A 17500-nucleotide genomic window follows, 5' to 3' on the forward strand; every position below is an offset into this window, starting at 1 on the left:
TCGGGCCTGGTCAGTACTTGGATGGTAGACCGCCTGGGAATGCCAGGTGCTGTAAGCATTTTGTCCACGAGGGTGTGCTCTTGCACTATTTCATCAGCAACACTGCCTTGTAGTAAGCGTTTAATGATGAATTGACTAAATGCAGCTTCCTGCCTTTTTAATAGGATCAAATTTCCTTGTGTTTTCAATTAGCATCTGCCTTGTATTTATAAGACAAACAAGAATATTGTTGCTGAATGCAGCTTGTGTGTGCTTTGTGCTCCTTTGCCCTGTTCAAATGATGAAAGGAAATAAAGTTTGTATTTTATCCAACTACCTGTGCTAAAAAGTGATGGGAACAGTGTTTGTAATTTCTTCTACTTTTTCAGTGACACAAAGTTCAAGCTGCTTATCTAATTGGTGAAAATGCAATGTCTGTTTATCACACTCACTTTGACTATATATGTTGTAGCAAGAGATTGTTTCTAGCTTACGGCCATACCAGCCTGGGTACTCCCGATCTCGTCTGATCTCGGAAGCTAAGCAGGGTTGGGCCTGGTTAGTACTTGGATGGGAGACTCCCTGGGAATACCAGGTGCTGTAAGCATTTTGTCCACGAGGGTGTGCTCTTGCACTATTTCATCAGCAACACTGCCTTGTAGTAAGCATTTAATGATGAATTGACTGAATGTCTGTTTTATCAGACTCACTTTGACTATATATGTTGTAGCAAGAGATTGTTTCTCGCTTACGGCCATATCAGCCTGGCTACGCCCGATCTTGTCTGATCTCGGAAGCTAAGCAGGGTCGGGCCTGTTTAGTACTTGGATGGGAGACCGCCTGGGAATACCAGGTGCTGTAAGCATTTTGTCCACGAGGGTGTGCTCTTGCACTATTTCATCAGCAACACTGCCTTGTAGTAAGCATTTAATGATAAATTGACTAAATGCAGCTTCCTGCCTTTTTAATAGGATCAAATTTCCTTGTGTTTTCAATTAGCATCTGCCTTGTATTTATAAGACAAACAAGAATATTGTTGCTGAATGCAGCTTCTGTGTGCTTTGTGCTCCTTTGCCCTGTTCAAATGATGAAAGGAAATAAAGTTTGTATTTTATCCAACTACCTGTGCTAAAAAGTGATGGGAACAGTGTTTGTAATTTCTTCTACTTTTTCAGTGACACAAAGTTCAAGCTGCTTATCTAATTGGTGAAAATGCAATGTCTGTTTATCACACTCACTTTGACTATATATGTTGTAGCAAGAGATTGTTTCTAGCTTACGGCCATACCAGCCTGGGTACTCCCGATCTCGTCTGATCTCGGAAGCTAAGCAGGGTTGGGCCTGGTTAGTGCTTGGATGGGAGACCGCCTGGGAATACCAGGTGCTGTAAGCATTTTGTCCACGAGGGTGTGCTCTTGCACTATTTCATCAGCAACACTGCCTTGTAGTAAGCATTTAATGATGAATTGACTAAATGTCTGTTTTATCAGACTCACTTTGACTATATATGTTGTAGCAAGAGATTGTTTCTAGCGTACGGCCATATCAGCCTGGGTATGCCCGATCTCGTCTGATCTCGGAAGCTAAGCAGGGTCGGGCCTGGTTAGTACTTGGATGGGAGACCGCCTGGGAATACCAGGTGCTGTAAGCATTTTGTCCACGAGGGTGTGCTCTTGCACTATTTCATCAGCAACACTGCCTTGTAGTAAGCATTTAATGATGAATTGACTAAATGTCTGTTTTATCAGACTCACTTTGACTATATATGTTGTAGCAAGAGATTGTTTCTCGCTTACGGCCATATCAGCCTGGGTTCACCCGATCTTGTCTGATCTCGGAAGCTAAGCAGGGTCGGGCCTGGTTAGTACTTGGATGGGAGACCGCCTGGGAATACCAGGTGCTGTAAGCATTTCGTCCACGAGGGTGTGCTCTTGCACTATTTCATCAGCAACACTGCCTTGTAGTAAGCATTTAATGATTAATTGACTAAATGCAGCTTCCTGCCTTTTTAATAGGATCACATTTCCTTGTGTTTTCAATTAGCATCTGCCTTGTATTTATAAGACAAACAAGAATATTGTTGCTGAATGCAGCTTGTGTGTGCTTTGTGCTCCTTTGCCCTGTTCAAATGATGAAAGGAAATAAAGTTTGTATTTTATCCAACTACCTGTGCTAAAAAGTGATGGGAACAGTGTTTGTAATTTCTTCTACTTTTTCAGTGACACAAAGTTCAAGCTGCTTATCTAATTGGTGAAAATGCAATGTCTGTTTATCACACTCACTTTGACTATATATGTTGTAGCAAGAGATTGTTTCTAGCTTACGGCCATACCAGCCTGGGTACTCCCGATCTCGTCTGATCTCGGAAGCTAAGCAGGGTTGGGCCTGGTTAGTACTTGGATGGGAGACCGCCTGGGAATACCAGGTGCTGTGAGCATTTTGTCCACGAGGGTGTGCTCTTGCACTATTTCATCAGCAACACTGCCTTGTAGTAAGCATTTAATGATGAATTGACTAAATGTCTGTTTTATCAGACTCACTTTGACTATATATGTTGTAGCAAGAGATTGTTTCTAGCGTACGGCCATATCAGCCTGGGTATGCCCGATCTCGTCTGATCTCGGAAGCTAAGCAGGGTCGGGCCTGGTTAGTACTTGGATGGGAGACCGCCTGGGAATACCAGGTGCTGTAAGCATTTTGTCCACGAGGGTGTGCTCTTGCACTATTTCATCAGCAACACTGCCTTGTAGTAAGCATTTAATGATGAATTGACTAAATGTCTGTTTTATCAGATTCACTTTGACTATATATGTTGTAGCAAGAGATTGTTTCTCGCTTACGGCCATATCAGCCTGGGTTCACCCGATCTTGTCTGATCTCGGAAGCTAAGCAGGGTCGGGCCTGGTTAGTACTTGGATGGGAGACCGCCTGGGAATACCAGGTGCTGTAAGCATTTCGTCCACGAGGGTGTGCTCTTGCACTATTTCATCAGCAACACTGCCTTGTAGTAAGCATTTAATGATTAATTGACTAAATGCAGCTTCCTGCCTTTTTAATAGGATCAAATTTCCTTGTGTTTTCAATTAGCATCTGCCTTGTATTTATAAGACAAACAAGAATATTGTTGCTGAATGCAGCTTGTGTGTGCTTTGTGCTCCTTTGCCCTGTTCAAATGATGAAAGGAAATAAAGTTTGTATTTTATCCAACTACCTGTGCTAAAAAGTGATGGGAACAGTGTTTGTAATTTCTTCTACTTTTTCAGTGACACAAAGTTCAAGCTGCTTATCTAATTGGTGAAAATGCAATGTCTGTTTATCACACTCACTTTGACTATATATGTTGTAGCAAGAGATTGTTTCTAGCTTACGGCCATACCAGCCTGGGTACTCCCGATCTCGTCTGATCTCGGAAGCTAAGCAGGGTTGGGCCTGGTTAGTACTTGGATGGGAGACTCCCTGGGAATACCAGGTGCTGTAAGCATTTTGTCCACGAGGGTGTGCTCTTGCACTATTTCATCAGCAACACTGCCTTGTAGTAAGCATTTAATGATGAATTGACTAAATGTCTGTTTTATCAGACTCACTTTGACTATATATGTTGTAGCAAGAGATTGTTTCTCGCTTACGGCCATATCAGCCTGGCTACGCCCGATCTTGTCTGATCTCGGAAGCTAAGCAGGGTCGGGCCTGTTTAGTACTTGGATGGGAGACCGCCTGGGAATACCAGGTGCTGTAAGCATTTTGTCCACGAGGGTGTGCTCTTGCACTATTTCATCAGCAACACTGCCTTGTAGTAAGCATTTAATGATAAATTGACTAAATGCAGCTTCCTGCCTTTTTAATAGGATCAAATTTCCTTGTGTTTTCAATTAGCATCTGCCTTGTATTTATAAGACAAACAAGAATATTGTTGCTGAATGCAGCTTCTGTGTGCTTTGTGCTCCTTTGCCCTGTTCAAATGATGAAAGGAAATAAAGTTTGTATTTTATCCAACTACCTGTGCTAAAAAGTGATGGGAACAGTGTTTGTAATTTCTTCTACTTTTTCAGTGACACAAAGTTCAAGCTGCTTATCTAATTGGTGAAAATGCAATGTCTGTTTATCACACTCACTTTGACTATATATGTTGTAGCAAGAGGTTGTTTCTAGCGTACGGCCATATCAGCCTGGGTATGCCCGATCTCGTCTGATCTCGGAAGCTAAGCAGGGTCGGGCCTGGTTAGTACTTGGATGGGAGACCGCCTGGGAATACCAGGTGCTGTAAGCATTTTGTCCACGAGGGTGTGCTCTTGCACTATTTCATCAGCAACACTGCCTTGTAGTAAGCATTTAATGATGAATTGACTAAATGTCTGTTTTATCAGACTCACTTTGACTATATATGTTGTAGCAAGAGATTGTTTCTCGCTTACGGCCATATCAGCCTGGGTTCACCCGATCTTGTCTGATCTCGGAAGCTAAGCAGGGTCGGGCCTGGTTAGTACTTGGATGGGAGACCGCCTGGGAATACCAGGTGCTGTAAGCATTTCGTCCACGAGGGTGTGCTCTTGCACTATTTCATCAGCAACACTGCCTTGTAGTAAGCATTTAATGATTAATTGACTAAATGCAGCTTCCTGCCTTTTTAATAGGATCAAATTTCCTTGTGTTTTCAATTAGCATCTGCCTTGTATTTATAAGACAAACAAGAATATTGTTGCTGAATGCAGCTTGTGTGTGCTTTGTGCTCCTTTGCCCTGTTCAAATGATGAAAGGAAATAAAGTTTGTATTTTATCCAACTACCTGTGCTAAAAAGTGATGGGAACAGTGTTTGTAATTTCTTCTACTTTTTCAGTGACACAAAGTTCAAGCTGCTTATCTAATTGGTGAAAATGCAATGTCTGTTTATCACACTCACTTTGACTATATATGTTGTAGCAAGAGATTGTTTCTAGCTTACGGCCATACCAGCCTGGGTACTCCCGATCTCGTCTGATCTCGGAAGCTAAGCAGGGTTGGGCCTGGTTAGTACTTGGATGGGAGACTCCCTGGGAATACCAGGTGCTGTAAGCATTTTGTCCACGAGGGTGTGCTCTTGCACTATTTCATCAGCAACACTGCCTTGTAGTAAGCATTTAATGATGAATTGACTAAATGTCTGTTTTATCAGACTCACTTTGACTATATATGTTGTAGCAAGAGATTGTTTCTCGCTTACGGCCATATCAGCCTGGCTACGCCCGATCTTGTCTGATCTCGGAAGCTAAGCAGGGTCGGGCCTGTTTAGTACTTGGATGGGAGACCGCCTGGGAATACCAGGTGCTGTAAGCATTTTGTCCACGAGGGTGTGCTCTTGCACTATTTCATCAGCAACACTGCCTTGTAGTAAGCATTTAATGATAAATTGACTAAATGCAGCTTCCTGCCTTTTTAATAGGATCAAATTTCCTTGTGTTTTCAATTAGCATCTGCCTTGTATTTATAAGACAAACAAGAATATTGTTGCTGAATGCAGCTTCTGTGTGCTTTGTGCTCCTTTGCCCTGTTCAAATGATGAAAGGAAATAAAGTTTGTATTTTATCCAACTACCTGTGCTAAAAAGTGATGGGAACAGTGTTTGTAATTTCTTCTACTTTTTCAGTGACACAAAGTTCAAGCTGCTTATCTAATTGGTGAAAATGCAATGTCTGTTTATCACACTCACTTTGACTATATATGTTGTAGCAAGAGATTGTTTCTAGCTTACGGCCATACCAGCCTGGGTACTCCCGATCTCGTCTGATCTCGGAAGCTAAGCAGGGTTGGGCCTGGTTAGTACTTGGATGGGAGACTCCCTGGGAATACCAGGTGCTGTAAGCATTTTGTCCACGAGGGTGTGCTCTTGCACTATTTCATCAGCAACACTGCCTTGTAGTAAGCATTTAATGATGAATTGACTAAATGTCTGTTTTATCAGACTCACTTTGACTATATATGTTGTAGCAAGAGATTGTTTCTCGCTTACGGCCATATCAGCCTGGCTACGCCCGATCTTGTCTGATCTCGGAAGCTAAGCAGGGTCGGGCCTGTTTAGTACTTGGATGGGAGACCGCCTGGGAATACCAGGTGCTGTAAGCATTTTGTCCACGAGGGTGTGCTCTTGCACTATTTCATCAGCAACACTGCCTTGTAGTAAGCATTTAATGATAAATTGACTAAATGCAGCTTCCTGCCTTTTTAATAGGATCAAATTTCCTTGTGTTTTCAATTAGCATCTGCCTTGTATTTATAAGACAAACAAGAATATTGTTGCTGAATGCAGCTTCTGTGTGCTTTGTGCTCCTTTGCCCTGTTCAAATGATGAAAGGAAATAAAGTTTGTATTTTATCCAACTACCTGTGCTAAAAAGTGATGGGAACAGTGTTTGTAATTTCTTCTACTTTTTCAGTGACACAAAGTTCAAGCTGCTTATCTAATTGGTGAAAATGCAATGTCTGTTTATCACACTCACTTTGACTATATATGTTGTAGCAAGAGATTGTTTCTAGCTTACGGCCATACCAGCCTGGGTACTCCCGATCTCGTCTGATCTCGGAAGCTAAGCAGGGTTGGGCCTGGTTAGTGCTTGGATGGGAGACCGCCTGGGAATACCAGGTGCTGTAAGCATTTTGTCCACGAGGGTGTGCTCTTGCACTATTTCATCAGCAACACTGCCTTGTAGTAAGCATTTAATGATGAATTGACTAAATGTCTGTTTTATCAGACTCACTTTGACTATATATGTTGTAGCAAGAGATTGTTTCCAGCGTACGGCCATATCAGCCTGGGTATGCCCGATCTCGTCTGATCTCGGAAGCTAAGCAGGGTCGGGCCTGGTTAGTACTTGGATGGGAGACCGCCTGGGAATACCAGGTGCTGTAAGCATTTTGTCCACGAGGGTGTGCTCTTGCACTTTTTCATCAGCAACACTGCCTTGTAGTAAGCATTTAATGATGAATTGACTAAATGTCTGTTTTATCAGACTGACTTTGACTATATATGTTGTAGCAAGAGATTGTTTCTCGCTTACGGCCATATCAGCCTGGGTTCACCCGATCTTGTCTGATCTCGGAAGCTAAGCAGGGTCGGGCCTGGTTAGTACTTGGATGGGAGACCGCCTGGGAATACCAGGTGCTGTAAGCATTTCGTCCACGAGGGTGTGCTCTTGCACTATTTCATCAGCAACACTGCCTTGTAGTAAGCATTTAATGATTAATTGACTAAATGCAGCTTCCTGCCTTTTTAATAGGATCACATTTCCTTGTGTTTTCAATTAGCATCTGCCTTGTATTTATAAGACAAACAAGAATATTGTTGCTGAATGCAGCTTGTGTGTGCTTTGTGCTCCTTTGCCCTGTTCAAATGATGAAAGGAAATAAAGTTTGTATTTTATCCAACTACCTGTGCTAAAAAGTGATGGGAACAGTGTTTGTAATTTCTTCTACTTTTTCAGTGACACAAAGTTCAAGCTGCTTATCTAATTGGTGAAAATGCAATGTCTGTTTATCACACTCACTTTGACTATATATGTTGTAGCAAGAGATTGTTTCTAGCTTACGGCCATACCAGCCTGGGTACTCCCGATCTCGTCTGATCTCGGAAGCTAAGCAGGGTTGGGCCTGGTTAGTACTTGGATGGGAGACCGCCTGGGAATACCAGGTGCTGTGAGCATTTTGTCCACGAGGGTGTGCTCTTGCACTATTTCATCAGCAACACTGCCTTGTAGTAAGCATTTAATGATGAATTGACTAAATGTCTGTTTTATCAGACTCACTTTGACTATATATGTTGTAGCAAGAGATTTTTTCTAGCGTACGGCCATATCAGCCTGGGTATGCCCGATCTCGTCTGATCTCGGAAGCTAAGCAGGGTCGGGCCTGGTTAGTACTTGGATGGGAGACCGCCTGGGAATACCAGGTGCTGTAAGCATTTTGTCCACGAGGGTGTGCTCTTGCACTATTTCATCAGCAACACTGCCTTGTAGTAAGCATTTAATGATGAATTGACTAAATGTCTGTTTTATCAGACTCACTTTGACTATATATGTTGTAGCAAGAGATTGTTTCTCGCTTACGGCCATATCAGCCTGGGTTCACCCGATCTTGTCTGATCTCGGAAGCTAAGCAGGGTCGGGCCTGGTTAGTACTTGGATGGGAGACCGCCTGGGAATACCAGGTGCTGTAAGCATTTCGTCCACGAGGGTGTGCTCTTGCACTATTTCATCAGCAACACTGCCTTGTAGTAAGCATTTAATGATTAATTGACTAAATGCAGCTTCCTGCCTTTTTAATAGGATCACATTTCCTTGTGTTTTCAATTAGCATCTGCCTTGTATTTATAAGACAAACAAGAATATTGTTGCTGAATGCAGCTTGTGTGTGCTTTGTGCTCCTTTGCCCTGTTCAAATGATGAAAGGAAATAAAGTTTGTATTTTATCCAACTACCTGTGCTAAAAAGTGATGGGAACAGTGTTTGTAATTTCTTCTACTTTTTCAGTGACACAAAGTTCAAGCTGCTTATCTAATTGGTGAAAATGCAATGTCTGTTTATCACACTCACTTTGACTATATATGTTGTAGCAAGAGATTGTTTCTAGCTTACGGCCATACCAGCCTGGGTACTCCCGATCTCGTCTGATCTCGGAAGCTAAGCAGGGTTGGGCCTGGTTAGTACTTGGATGGGAGACCGCCTGGGAATACCAGGTGCTGTGAGCATTTTGTCCACGAGGGTGTGCTCTTGCACTATTTCATCAGCAACACTGCCTTGTAGTAAGCATTTAATGATGAATTGACTAAATGTCTGTTTTATCAGACTCACTTTGACTATATATGTTGTAGCAAGAGATTGTTTCTAGCGTACGGCCATATCAGCCTGGGTATGCCCGATCTCGTCTGATCTCGGAAGCTAAGCAGGGTCGGGCCTGGTTAGTACTTGGATGGGAGACCGCCTGGGAATACCAGGTGCTGTAAGCATTTTGTCCACGAGGGTGTGCTCTTGCACTATTTCATCAGCAACACTGCCTTGTAGTAAGCATTTAATGATGAATTGACTAAATGTCTGTTTTATCAGACTCACTTTGACTATATATGTTGTAGCAAGAGATTGTTTCTCGCTTACGGCCATATCAGCCTGGGTTCACCCGATCTTGTCTGATCTCGGAAGCTAAGCAGGGTCGGGCCTGGTTAGTACTTGGATGGGAGACCGCCTGGGAATACCAGGTGCTGTAAGCATTTCGTCCACGAGGGTGTGCTCTTGCACTATTTCATCAGCAACACTGCCTTGTAGTAAGCATTTAATGATTAATTGACTAAATGCAGCTTCCTGCCTTTTTAATAGGATCAAATTTCCTTGTGTTTTCAATTAGCATCTGCCTTGTATTTATAAGACAAACAAGAATATTGTTGCTGAATGCAGCTTGTGTGTGCTTTGTGCTCCTTTGCCCTGTTCAAATGATGAAAGGAAATAAAGTTTGTATTTTATCCAACTACCTGTGCTAAAAAGTGATGGGAACAGTGTTTGTAATTTCTTCTACTTTTTCAGTGACACAAAGTTCAAGCTGCTTATCTAATTGGTGAAAATGCAATGTCTGTTTATCACACTCACTTTGACTATATATGTTGTAGCAAGAGATTGTTTCTAGCTTACGGCCATACCAGCCTGGGTACTCCCGATCTCGTCTGATCTCGGAAGCTAAGCAGGGTTGGGCCTGGTTAGTACTTGGATGGGAGACTCCCTGGGAATACCAGGTGCTGTAAGCATTTTGTCCACGAGGGTGTGCTCTTGCACTATTTCATCAGCAACACTGCCTTGTAGTAAGCATTTAATGATGAATTGACTAAATGTCTGTTTTATCAGACTCACTTTGACTATATATGTTGTAGCAAGAGATTGTTTCTCGCTTACGGCCATATCAGCCTGGCTACGCCCGATCTTGTCTGATCTCGGAAGCTAAGCAGGGTCGGGCCTGTTTAGTACTTGGATGGGAGACCGCCTGGGAATACCAGGTGCTGTAAGCATTTTGTCCACGAGGGTGTGCTCTTGCACTATTTCATCAGCAACACTGCCTTGTAGTAAGCATTTAATGATAAATTGACTAAATGCAGCTTCCTGCCTTTTTAATAGGATCAAATTTCCTTGTGTTTTCAATTAGCATCTGCCTTGTATTTATAAGACAAACAAGAATATTGTTGCTGAATGCAGCTTCTGTGTGCTTTGTGCTCCTTTGCCCTGTTCAAATGATGAAAGGAAATAAAGTTTGTATTTTATCCAACTACCTGTGCTAAAAAGTGATGGGAACAGTGTTTGTAATTTCTTCTACTTTTTCAGTGACACAAAGTTCAAGCTGCTTATCTAATTGGTGAAAATGCAATGTCTGTTTATCACACTCACTTTGACTATATATGTTGTAGCAAGAGATTGTTTCTAGCTTACGGCCATACCAGCCTGGGTACTCCCGATCTCGTCTGATCTCGGAAGCTAAGCAGGGTTGGGCCTGGTTAGTACTTGGATGGGAGACTCCCTGGGAATACCAGGTGCTGTAAGCATTTTGTCCACGAGGGTGTGCTCTTGCACTATTTCATCAGCAACACTGCCTTGTAGTAAGCATTTAATGATGAATTGACTAAATGTCTGTTTTATCAGACTCACTTTGACTATATATGTTGTAGCAAGAGATTGTTTCCAGCGTACGGCCATATCAGCCTGGGTATGCCCGATCTCGTCTGATCTCGGAAGCTAAGCAGGGTCGGGCCTGGTTAGTACTTGGATGGGAGACCGCCTGGGAATACCAGGTGCTGTAAGCATTTTGTCCACGAGGGTGTGCTCTTGCACTATTTCATCAGCAACACTGCCTTGTAGTAAGCATTTAATGATGAATTGACTAAATGTCTGTTTTATCAGACTCACTTTGACTATATATGTTGTAGCAAGAGATTGTTTCTCGCTTATGGCCATATCAGCCTGGGTTCACCCGATCTTGTCTGATCTCGGAAACTAAGCAGGGTCGGGCCTGGTTAGTACTTGGATGGGAGACCGCCTGGGAATACCAGGTGCTGTAAGCATTTCGTCCACGAGGGTGTGCTCTTGCACTATTTCATCAGCAACACTGCCTTGTAGTAAGCATTTAATGATGAATTGACTAAATGCAGCTTCCTGCCTTTTTAATAGGATCAAATTTCCTTGTGTTTTCAATTAGCATCTGCCTTGTATTTATAAGACAAACAAGAATATTGTTGCTGAATGCAGCTTGTGTGTGCTTTGTGCTCCTTTGCCCTGTTCAAATGATGAAAGGAAATAAAGTTTGTATTTTATCCAACTACCTGTGCTAAAAAGTGATGGGAACAGTGTTTGTAATTTCTTCTACTTTTTCAGTGACACAAAGTTCAAGCTGCTTATCTAATTGGTGAAAATGCAATGTCTGTTTATCACACTCACTTTGACTATATATGTTGTAGCAAGAGATTGTTTCTAGCTTACGGCCATACCAGCCTGGGTACTCCCGATCTCGTCTGATCTCGGAAGATAAGCAGGGTTGGGCCTGGTTAGTACTTGGATGGGAGACCGCCTGGGAATACCAGGTGCTGTGAGCATTTTGTCCACGAGGGTGTGCTCTTGCACTATTTCATCAGCAACACTGCCTTGTAGTAAGCATTTAATGATGAATTGACTAAATGTCTGTTTTATCAGACTCACTTTGACTATATATGTTGTAGCAAGAGATTGTTTCCAGCGTACGGCCATATCAGCCTGGGTATGCCCGATCTCGTCTGATCTCGGAAGCTAAGCAGGGTCGGGCCTGGTTAGTACTTGGATGGGAGACCGCCTGGGAATACCAGGTGCTGTAAGCATTTTGTCCACGAGGGTGTGCTCTTGCACTATTTCATCAGCAACACTGCCTTGTAGTAAGCATTTAATGATGAATTGACTAAATGTCTGTTTTATCAGACTGACTTTGACTATATATGTTGTAGCAAGAGATTGTTTCTCGCTTACGGCCATATCAGCCTGGGTTCACCCGATCTTGTCTGATCTCGGAAGCTAAGCAGGGTCGGGCCTGGTTAGTACTTGGATGGGAGACCGCCTGGGAATACCAGGTGCTGTAAGCATTTCGTCCACGAGGGTGTGCTCTTGCACTATTTCATCAGCAACACTGCCTTGTAGTAAGCATTTAATGATTAATTGACTAAATGCAGCTTCCTGCCTTTTTAATAGGATCACATTTCCTTGTGTTTTCAATTAGCATCTGCCTTGTATTTATAAGACAAACAAGAATATTGTTGCTGAATGCAGCTTGTGTGTGCTTTGTGCTCCTTTGCCCTGTTCAAATGATGAAAGGAAATAAAGTTTGTATTTTATCCAACTACCTGTGCTAAAAAGTGATGGGAACAGTGTTTGTAATTTCTTCTACTTTTTCAGTGACACAAAGTTCAAGCTGCTTATCTAATTGGTGAAAATGCAATGTCTGTTTATCACACTCACTTTGACTATATATGTTGTAGCAAGAGATTGTTTCTAGCTTACGGCCATACCAGCCTGGGTACTCCCGATCTCGTCTGATCTCGGAAGCTAAGCAGGGTTGGGCCTGGTTAGTACTTGGATGGGAGACCGCCTGGGAATACCAGGTGCTGTGAGCATTTTGTCCACGAGGGTGTGCTCTTGCACTATTTCATCAGCAACACTGCCTTGTAGTAAGCATTTAATGATGAATTGACTAAATGTCTGTTTTATCAGACTCACTTTGACTATATATGTTGTAGCAAGAGATTGTTTCTAGCGTACGGCCATATCAGCCTGGGTATGCCCGATCTCGTCTGATCTCGGAAGCTAAGCAGGGTCGGGCCTGGTTAGTACTTGGATGGGAGACCGCCTGGGAATACCAGGTGCTGTAAGCATTTTGTCCACGAGGGTGTGCTCTTGCACTATTTCATCAGCAACACTGCCTTGTAGTAAGCATTTAATGATGAATTGACTAAATGTCTGTTTTATCAGACTCACTTTGACTATATATGTTGTAGCAAGAGATTGTTTCTCGCTTACGGCCATATCAGCCTGGGTTCACCCGATCTTGTCTGATCTCGGAAGCTAAGCAGGGTCGGGCCTGGTTAGTACTTGGATGGGAGACCGCCTGGGAATACCAGGTGCTGTAAGCATTTCGTCCACGAGGGTGTGCTCTTGCACTATTTCATCAGCAACACTGCCTTGTAGTAAGCATTTAATGATTAATTGACTAAATGCAGCTTCCTGCCTTTTTAATAGGATCACATTTCCTTGTGTTTTCAATTAGCATCTGCCTTGTATTTATAAGACAAACAAGAATATTGTTGCTGAATGCAGCTTGTGTGTGCTTTGTGCTCCTTTGCCCTGTTCAAATGATGAAAGGAAATAAAGTTTGTATTTTATCCAACTACCTGTGCTAAAAAGTGATGGGAACAGTGTTTGTAATTTCTTCTACTTTTTCAGTGACACAAAGTTCAAGCTGCTTATCTAATTGGTGAAAATGCAATGTCTGTTTATCACACTCACTTTGACTATATATGTTGTAGCAAGAGATTGTTTCTAGCTTACGGCCATACCAGCCTGGGTACTCCCGATCTCGTCTGATCTCGGAAGCTAAGCAGGGTTGGGCCTGGTTAGTACTTGGATGGGAGACCGCCTGGGAATACCAGGTGCTGTGAGCATTTTGTCCACGAGGGTGTGCTCTTGCACTATTTCATCAGCAACACTGCCTTGTAGTAAGCATTTAATGATGAATTGACTAAATGTCTGTTTTATCAGACTCACTTTGACTATATATGTTGTAGCAAGAGATTGTTTCTAGCGTACGGCCATATCAGCCTGGGTATGCCCGATCTCGTCTGATCTCGGAAGCTAAGCAGGGTCGGGCCTGGTTAGTACTTGGATGGGAGACCGCCTGGGAATACCAGGTGCTGTAAGCATTTTGTCCACGAGGGTGTGCTCTTGCACTATTTCATCAGCAACACTGCCTTGTAGTAAGCATTTAATGATGAATTGACTAAATGTCTGTTTTATCAGACTCACTTTGACTATATATGTTGTAGCAAGAGATTGTTTCTCGCTTACGGCCATATCAGCCTGGGTTCACCCGATCTTGTCTGATCTCGGAAGCTAAGCAGGGTCGGGCCTGGTTAGTACTTGGATGGGAGACCGCCTGGGAATACCAGGTGCTGTAAGCATTTCGTCCACGAGGGTGTGCTCTTGCACTATTTCATCAGCAACACTGCCTTGTAGTAAGCATTTAATGATTAATTGACTAAATGCAGCTTCCTGCCTTTTTAATAGGATCAAATTTCCTTGTGTTTTCAATTAGCATCTGCCTTGTATTTATAAGACAAACAAGAATATTGTTGCTGAATGCAGCTTGTGTGTGCTTTGTGCTCCTTTGCCCTGTTCAAATGATGAAAGGAAATAAAGTTTGTATTTTATCCAACTACCTGTGCTAAAAAGTGATGGGAACAGTGTTTGTAATTTCTTCTACTTTTTCAGTGACACAAAGTTCAAGCTGCTTATCTAATTGGTGAAAATGCAATGTCTGTTTATCACACTCACTTTGACTATATATGTTGTAGCAAGAGATTGTTTCTAGCTTACGGCCATACCAGCCTGGGTACTCCCGATCTCGTCTGATCTCGGAAGCTAAGCAGGGTTGGGCCTGGTTAGTACTTGGATGGGAGACTCCCTGGGAATACCAGGTGCTGTAAGCATTTTGTCCACGAGGGTGTGCTCTTGCACTATTTCATCAGCAACACTGCCTTGTAGTAAGCATTTAATGATGAATTGACTAAATGTCTGTTTTATCAGACTCACTTTGACTATATATGTTGTAGCAAGAGATTGTTTCTCGCTTACGGCCATATCAGCCTGGCTACGCCCGATCTTGTCTGATCTCGGAAGCTAAGCAGGGTCGGGCCTGTTTAGTACTTGGATGGGAGACCGCCTGGGAATACCAGGTGCTGTAAGCATTTTGTCCACGAGGGTGTGCTCTTGCACTATTTCATCAGCAACACTGCCTTGTAGTAAGCATTTAATGATAAATTGACTAAATGCAGCTTCCTGCCTTTTTAATAGGATCAAATTTCCTTGTGTTTTCAATTAGCATCTGCCTTGTATTTATAAGACAAACAAGAATATTGTTGCTGAATGCAGCTTCTGTGTGCTTTGTGCTCCTTTGCCCTGTTCAAATGATGAAAGGAAATAAAGTTTGTATTTTATCCAACTACCTGTGCTAAAAAGTGATGGGAACAGTGTTTGTAATTTCTTCTACTTTTTCAGTGACACAAAGTTCAAGCTGCTTATCTAATTGGTGAAAATGCAATGTCTGTTTATCACACTCACTTTGACTATATATGTTGTAGCAAGAGATTGTTTCTAGCTTACGGCCATACCAGCCTGGGTACTCCCGATCTCGTCTGATCTCGGAAGCTAAGCAGGGTTGGGCCTGGTTAGTACTTGGATGGGAGACTCCCTGGGAATACCAGGTGCTGTAAGCATTTTGTCCACGAGGGTGTGCTCTTGCACTATTTCATCAGCAACACTGCCTTGTAGTAAGCATTTAATGATGAATTGACTAAATGTCTGTTTTATCAGACTCACTTTGACTATATATGTTGTAGCAAGAGATTGTTTCTCGCTTACGGCCATATCAGCCTGGCTACGCCCGATCTTGTCTGATCTCGGAAGCTAAGCAGGGTCGGGCCTGTTTAGTACTTGGATGGGAGACCGCCTGGGAATACCAGGTGCTGTAAGCATTTTGTCCACGAGGGTGTGCTCTTGCACTATTTCATCAGCAACACTGCCTTGTAGTAAGCATTTAATGATAAATTGACTAAATGCAGCTTCCTGCCTTTTTAATAGGATCAAATTTCCTTGTGTTTTCAATTAGCATCTGCCTTGTATTTATAAGACAAACAAGAATATTGTTGCTGAATGCAGCTTCTGTGTGCTTTGTGCTCCTTTGCCCTGTTCAAATGATGAAAGGAAATAAAGTTTGTATTTTATCCAACTACCTGTGCTAAAAAGTGATGGGAACAGTGTTTGTAATTTCTTCTACTTTTTCAGTGACACAAAGTTCAAGCTGCTTATCTAATTGGTGAAAATGCAATGTCTGTTTATCACACTCACTTTGACTATATATGTTGTAGCAAGAGATTGTTTCTAGCTTACGGCCATACCAGCCTGGGTACTCCCGATCTCGTCTGATCTCGGAAGCTAAGCAGGGTTGGGCCTGGTTAGTGCTTGGATGGGAGACCGCCTGGGAATACCAGGTGCTGTAAGCATTTTGTCCACGAGGGTGTGCTCTTGCACTATTTCATCAGCAACACTGCCTTGTAGTAAGCATTTAATGATGAATTGACTAAATGTCTGTTTTATCAGACTCACTTTGACTATATATGTTGTAGCAAGAGATTGTTTCCAGCGTACGGCCATATCAGCCTGGGTATGCCCGATCTCGTCTGATCTCGGAAGCTAAGCAGGGTCGGGCCTGGTTAGTACTTGGATGGGAGACCGCCTGGGAATACCAGGTGCTGTAAGCATTTTGTCCACGAGGGTGTGCTCTTGCACTATTTCATCAGCAACACTGCCTTGTAGTAAGCATTTAATGATGAATTGACTAAATGTCTGTTTTATCAGACTCACTTTGACTATATATGTTGTAGCAAGAGATTGTTTCTCGCTTACGGCCATATCAGCCTGGGTTCACCCGATCTTGTCTGATCTCGGAAACTAAGCAGGGTCGGGCCTGGTTAGTACTTGGATGGGAGACCGCCTGGGAATACCAGGTGCTGTAAGCATTTCGTCCACGAGGGTGTGCTCTTGCACTATTTCATCAGCAACACTGCCTTGTAGTAAGCATTTAATGATGAATTGACTAAATGCAGCTTCCTGCCTTTTTAATAGGATCAAATTTCCTTGTGTTTTCAATTAGCATCTGCCTTGTATTTATAAGACAAACAAGAATATTGTTGCTGAATGCAGCTTGTGTGTGCTTTGTGCTCCTTTGCCCTGTTCAAATGATGAAAGGAAATAAAGTTTGTATTTTATCCAACTACCTGTGCTAAAAAGTGATGGGAACAGTGTTTGTAATTTCTTCTACTTTTTCAGTGACACAAAGTTCAAGCTGCTTATCTAATTGGTGAAAATGCAATGTCTGTTTATCACACTCACTTTGACTATATATGTTGTAGCAAGAGATTGTTTCTAGCTTACGGCCATACCAGCCTGGGTACTCCCGATCTCGTCTGATCTCGGAAGATAAGCAGGGTTGGGCCTGGTTAGTACTTGGATGGGAGACCGCCTGGGAATACCAGGTGCTGTGAGCATTTTGTCCACGAGGGTGTGCTCTTGCACTATTTCATCAGCAACACTGCCTTGTAGTAAGCATTTAATGATGAATTGACTAAATGTCTGTTTTATCAGACTCACTTTGACTATATATGTTGTAGCAAGAGATTGTTTCTAGCGTACGGCCATATCAGCCTGGGTATGCCCGATCTCGTCTGATCTCG

General features: G+C 42.7%; 47 non-coding genes and 2 pseudogenes across 47 annotated transcripts in view; all 49 read left to right on the forward strand.

The window, feature by feature from the left end:
• Window positions 1-58, forward strand: part of LOC145852942 (uncharacterized) — a 119-nt pseudogene extending 61 nt beyond the window's left edge.
• Window positions 59-467: 409 nt separating this feature from the next.
• LOC145882674 (5S ribosomal RNA) lies at window positions 468-586 on the forward strand. The gene has a single exon (XR_014394242.1). It is a non-coding gene; the product is annotated as a 5S ribosomal RNA (ribosomal RNA).
• A 139-nt stretch (window positions 587-725) lies between these two features.
• LOC145851396 (5S ribosomal RNA) lies at window positions 726-844 on the forward strand. Its single transcript, XR_014373247.1, has one exon. It is a non-coding gene; the product is annotated as a 5S ribosomal RNA (ribosomal RNA).
• Window positions 845-1253: 409 nt separating this feature from the next.
• On the forward strand, window positions 1254-1372 carry LOC145884635 (5S ribosomal RNA). Its single transcript, XR_014396214.1, has one exon. It is a non-coding gene; the product is annotated as a 5S ribosomal RNA (ribosomal RNA).
• Window positions 1373-1511: 139 nt separating this feature from the next.
• Window positions 1512-1630, forward strand: LOC145851112 (5S ribosomal RNA). Its single transcript, XR_014372962.1, has one exon. It is a non-coding gene; the product is annotated as a 5S ribosomal RNA (ribosomal RNA).
• Window positions 1631-1769: 139 nt separating this feature from the next.
• On the forward strand, window positions 1770-1888 carry LOC145887445 (5S ribosomal RNA). Its single transcript, XR_014399036.1, has one exon. It is a non-coding gene; the product is annotated as a 5S ribosomal RNA (ribosomal RNA).
• A 409-nt stretch (window positions 1889-2297) lies between these two features.
• Window positions 2298-2416, forward strand: LOC145881674 (5S ribosomal RNA). Its single transcript, XR_014393246.1, has one exon. It is a non-coding gene; the product is annotated as a 5S ribosomal RNA (ribosomal RNA).
• A 139-nt stretch (window positions 2417-2555) lies between these two features.
• On the forward strand, window positions 2556-2674 carry LOC145851113 (5S ribosomal RNA). Its single transcript, XR_014372963.1, has one exon. It is a non-coding gene; the product is annotated as a 5S ribosomal RNA (ribosomal RNA).
• Window positions 2675-2813: 139 nt separating this feature from the next.
• LOC145887446 (5S ribosomal RNA) lies at window positions 2814-2932 on the forward strand. The gene has a single exon (XR_014399037.1). It is a non-coding gene; the product is annotated as a 5S ribosomal RNA (ribosomal RNA).
• Window positions 2933-3341: 409 nt separating this feature from the next.
• LOC145882675 (5S ribosomal RNA) lies at window positions 3342-3460 on the forward strand. The gene has a single exon (XR_014394243.1). It is a non-coding gene; the product is annotated as a 5S ribosomal RNA (ribosomal RNA).
• A 139-nt stretch (window positions 3461-3599) lies between these two features.
• On the forward strand, window positions 3600-3718 carry LOC145851397 (5S ribosomal RNA). The gene has a single exon (XR_014373248.1). It is a non-coding gene; the product is annotated as a 5S ribosomal RNA (ribosomal RNA).
• Window positions 3719-4127: 409 nt separating this feature from the next.
• On the forward strand, window positions 4128-4246 carry LOC145851114 (5S ribosomal RNA). Its single transcript, XR_014372964.1, has one exon. It is a non-coding gene; the product is annotated as a 5S ribosomal RNA (ribosomal RNA).
• Window positions 4247-4385: 139 nt separating this feature from the next.
• LOC145887447 (5S ribosomal RNA) lies at window positions 4386-4504 on the forward strand. The gene has a single exon (XR_014399038.1). It is a non-coding gene; the product is annotated as a 5S ribosomal RNA (ribosomal RNA).
• Window positions 4505-4913: 409 nt separating this feature from the next.
• LOC145882676 (5S ribosomal RNA) lies at window positions 4914-5032 on the forward strand. Its single transcript, XR_014394244.1, has one exon. It is a non-coding gene; the product is annotated as a 5S ribosomal RNA (ribosomal RNA).
• A 139-nt stretch (window positions 5033-5171) lies between these two features.
• On the forward strand, window positions 5172-5290 carry LOC145851398 (5S ribosomal RNA). Its single transcript, XR_014373249.1, has one exon. It is a non-coding gene; the product is annotated as a 5S ribosomal RNA (ribosomal RNA).
• Window positions 5291-5699: 409 nt separating this feature from the next.
• Window positions 5700-5818, forward strand: LOC145882678 (5S ribosomal RNA). The gene has a single exon (XR_014394246.1). It is a non-coding gene; the product is annotated as a 5S ribosomal RNA (ribosomal RNA).
• A 139-nt stretch (window positions 5819-5957) lies between these two features.
• LOC145851399 (5S ribosomal RNA) lies at window positions 5958-6076 on the forward strand. Its single transcript, XR_014373250.1, has one exon. It is a non-coding gene; the product is annotated as a 5S ribosomal RNA (ribosomal RNA).
• A 409-nt stretch (window positions 6077-6485) lies between these two features.
• On the forward strand, window positions 6486-6604 carry LOC145884637 (5S ribosomal RNA). The gene has a single exon (XR_014396216.1). It is a non-coding gene; the product is annotated as a 5S ribosomal RNA (ribosomal RNA).
• A 139-nt stretch (window positions 6605-6743) lies between these two features.
• On the forward strand, window positions 6744-6862 carry LOC145851116 (5S ribosomal RNA). The gene has a single exon (XR_014372966.1). It is a non-coding gene; the product is annotated as a 5S ribosomal RNA (ribosomal RNA).
• Window positions 6863-7001: 139 nt separating this feature from the next.
• Window positions 7002-7120, forward strand: LOC145887449 (5S ribosomal RNA). Its single transcript, XR_014399040.1, has one exon. It is a non-coding gene; the product is annotated as a 5S ribosomal RNA (ribosomal RNA).
• A 409-nt stretch (window positions 7121-7529) lies between these two features.
• Window positions 7530-7648, forward strand: LOC145881675 (5S ribosomal RNA). The gene has a single exon (XR_014393247.1). It is a non-coding gene; the product is annotated as a 5S ribosomal RNA (ribosomal RNA).
• Window positions 7649-7787: 139 nt separating this feature from the next.
• Window positions 7788-7906, forward strand: LOC145851117 (5S ribosomal RNA). Its single transcript, XR_014372967.1, has one exon. It is a non-coding gene; the product is annotated as a 5S ribosomal RNA (ribosomal RNA).
• A 139-nt stretch (window positions 7907-8045) lies between these two features.
• On the forward strand, window positions 8046-8164 carry LOC145887450 (5S ribosomal RNA). The gene has a single exon (XR_014399041.1). It is a non-coding gene; the product is annotated as a 5S ribosomal RNA (ribosomal RNA).
• Window positions 8165-8573: 409 nt separating this feature from the next.
• Window positions 8574-8692, forward strand: LOC145881676 (5S ribosomal RNA). Its single transcript, XR_014393248.1, has one exon. It is a non-coding gene; the product is annotated as a 5S ribosomal RNA (ribosomal RNA).
• A 139-nt stretch (window positions 8693-8831) lies between these two features.
• LOC145851118 (5S ribosomal RNA) lies at window positions 8832-8950 on the forward strand. The gene has a single exon (XR_014372968.1). It is a non-coding gene; the product is annotated as a 5S ribosomal RNA (ribosomal RNA).
• A 139-nt stretch (window positions 8951-9089) lies between these two features.
• Window positions 9090-9208, forward strand: LOC145887451 (5S ribosomal RNA). Its single transcript, XR_014399042.1, has one exon. It is a non-coding gene; the product is annotated as a 5S ribosomal RNA (ribosomal RNA).
• A 409-nt stretch (window positions 9209-9617) lies between these two features.
• LOC145882679 (5S ribosomal RNA) lies at window positions 9618-9736 on the forward strand. The gene has a single exon (XR_014394247.1). It is a non-coding gene; the product is annotated as a 5S ribosomal RNA (ribosomal RNA).
• Window positions 9737-9875: 139 nt separating this feature from the next.
• On the forward strand, window positions 9876-9994 carry LOC145851401 (5S ribosomal RNA). Its single transcript, XR_014373252.1, has one exon. It is a non-coding gene; the product is annotated as a 5S ribosomal RNA (ribosomal RNA).
• A 409-nt stretch (window positions 9995-10403) lies between these two features.
• Window positions 10404-10522, forward strand: LOC145882680 (5S ribosomal RNA). The gene has a single exon (XR_014394248.1). It is a non-coding gene; the product is annotated as a 5S ribosomal RNA (ribosomal RNA).
• Window positions 10523-10661: 139 nt separating this feature from the next.
• Window positions 10662-10780, forward strand: LOC145851119 (5S ribosomal RNA). Its single transcript, XR_014372969.1, has one exon. It is a non-coding gene; the product is annotated as a 5S ribosomal RNA (ribosomal RNA).
• Window positions 10781-10919: 139 nt separating this feature from the next.
• LOC145852789 (uncharacterized) lies at window positions 10920-11038 on the forward strand (annotated as a pseudogene).
• A 409-nt stretch (window positions 11039-11447) lies between these two features.
• LOC145882171 (5S ribosomal RNA) lies at window positions 11448-11566 on the forward strand. Its single transcript, XR_014393738.1, has one exon. It is a non-coding gene; the product is annotated as a 5S ribosomal RNA (ribosomal RNA).
• Window positions 11567-11705: 139 nt separating this feature from the next.
• Window positions 11706-11824, forward strand: LOC145851120 (5S ribosomal RNA). Its single transcript, XR_014372970.1, has one exon. It is a non-coding gene; the product is annotated as a 5S ribosomal RNA (ribosomal RNA).
• A 139-nt stretch (window positions 11825-11963) lies between these two features.
• LOC145887452 (5S ribosomal RNA) lies at window positions 11964-12082 on the forward strand. The gene has a single exon (XR_014399043.1). It is a non-coding gene; the product is annotated as a 5S ribosomal RNA (ribosomal RNA).
• Window positions 12083-12491: 409 nt separating this feature from the next.
• On the forward strand, window positions 12492-12610 carry LOC145881677 (5S ribosomal RNA). The gene has a single exon (XR_014393249.1). It is a non-coding gene; the product is annotated as a 5S ribosomal RNA (ribosomal RNA).
• Window positions 12611-12749: 139 nt separating this feature from the next.
• LOC145851121 (5S ribosomal RNA) lies at window positions 12750-12868 on the forward strand. The gene has a single exon (XR_014372971.1). It is a non-coding gene; the product is annotated as a 5S ribosomal RNA (ribosomal RNA).
• A 139-nt stretch (window positions 12869-13007) lies between these two features.
• On the forward strand, window positions 13008-13126 carry LOC145887453 (5S ribosomal RNA). Its single transcript, XR_014399044.1, has one exon. It is a non-coding gene; the product is annotated as a 5S ribosomal RNA (ribosomal RNA).
• Window positions 13127-13535: 409 nt separating this feature from the next.
• Window positions 13536-13654, forward strand: LOC145881679 (5S ribosomal RNA). The gene has a single exon (XR_014393251.1). It is a non-coding gene; the product is annotated as a 5S ribosomal RNA (ribosomal RNA).
• A 139-nt stretch (window positions 13655-13793) lies between these two features.
• Window positions 13794-13912, forward strand: LOC145851122 (5S ribosomal RNA). Its single transcript, XR_014372972.1, has one exon. It is a non-coding gene; the product is annotated as a 5S ribosomal RNA (ribosomal RNA).
• A 139-nt stretch (window positions 13913-14051) lies between these two features.
• On the forward strand, window positions 14052-14170 carry LOC145887455 (5S ribosomal RNA). The gene has a single exon (XR_014399046.1). It is a non-coding gene; the product is annotated as a 5S ribosomal RNA (ribosomal RNA).
• Window positions 14171-14579: 409 nt separating this feature from the next.
• Window positions 14580-14698, forward strand: LOC145882681 (5S ribosomal RNA). Its single transcript, XR_014394249.1, has one exon. It is a non-coding gene; the product is annotated as a 5S ribosomal RNA (ribosomal RNA).
• Window positions 14699-14837: 139 nt separating this feature from the next.
• LOC145851402 (5S ribosomal RNA) lies at window positions 14838-14956 on the forward strand. Its single transcript, XR_014373253.1, has one exon. It is a non-coding gene; the product is annotated as a 5S ribosomal RNA (ribosomal RNA).
• Window positions 14957-15365: 409 nt separating this feature from the next.
• On the forward strand, window positions 15366-15484 carry LOC145882682 (5S ribosomal RNA). The gene has a single exon (XR_014394250.1). It is a non-coding gene; the product is annotated as a 5S ribosomal RNA (ribosomal RNA).
• Window positions 15485-15623: 139 nt separating this feature from the next.
• Window positions 15624-15742, forward strand: LOC145851403 (5S ribosomal RNA). The gene has a single exon (XR_014373254.1). It is a non-coding gene; the product is annotated as a 5S ribosomal RNA (ribosomal RNA).
• A 409-nt stretch (window positions 15743-16151) lies between these two features.
• LOC145884638 (5S ribosomal RNA) lies at window positions 16152-16270 on the forward strand. The gene has a single exon (XR_014396217.1). It is a non-coding gene; the product is annotated as a 5S ribosomal RNA (ribosomal RNA).
• Window positions 16271-16409: 139 nt separating this feature from the next.
• LOC145851123 (5S ribosomal RNA) lies at window positions 16410-16528 on the forward strand. Its single transcript, XR_014372973.1, has one exon. It is a non-coding gene; the product is annotated as a 5S ribosomal RNA (ribosomal RNA).
• A 139-nt stretch (window positions 16529-16667) lies between these two features.
• Window positions 16668-16786, forward strand: LOC145852420 (5S ribosomal RNA). Its single transcript, XR_014374275.1, has one exon. It is a non-coding gene; the product is annotated as a 5S ribosomal RNA (ribosomal RNA).
• A 409-nt stretch (window positions 16787-17195) lies between these two features.
• LOC145882172 (5S ribosomal RNA) lies at window positions 17196-17314 on the forward strand. Its single transcript, XR_014393739.1, has one exon. It is a non-coding gene; the product is annotated as a 5S ribosomal RNA (ribosomal RNA).
• Window positions 17315-17453: 139 nt separating this feature from the next.
• LOC145851124 (5S ribosomal RNA) overlaps window positions 17454-17500 on the forward strand; it is a 119-nt gene continuing 72 nt past the window's right edge. Inside the window, exon 1 of the ribosomal RNA XR_014372974.1 lies at window positions 17454-17500. This exon is cut by the window's right edge and continues 72 nt beyond it. This is a non-coding gene — a ribosomal RNA (5S ribosomal RNA).

The sequence above is a fragment of the Salmo salar genome, chromosome 08 (genome assembly GCF_965601325.2).
Source record: "Salmo salar chromosome 08, fSalSal1, whole genome shotgun sequence".
Classification (NCBI taxonomy): domain Eukaryota; kingdom Metazoa; phylum Chordata; class Actinopteri; order Salmoniformes; family Salmonidae; genus Salmo; species Salmo salar.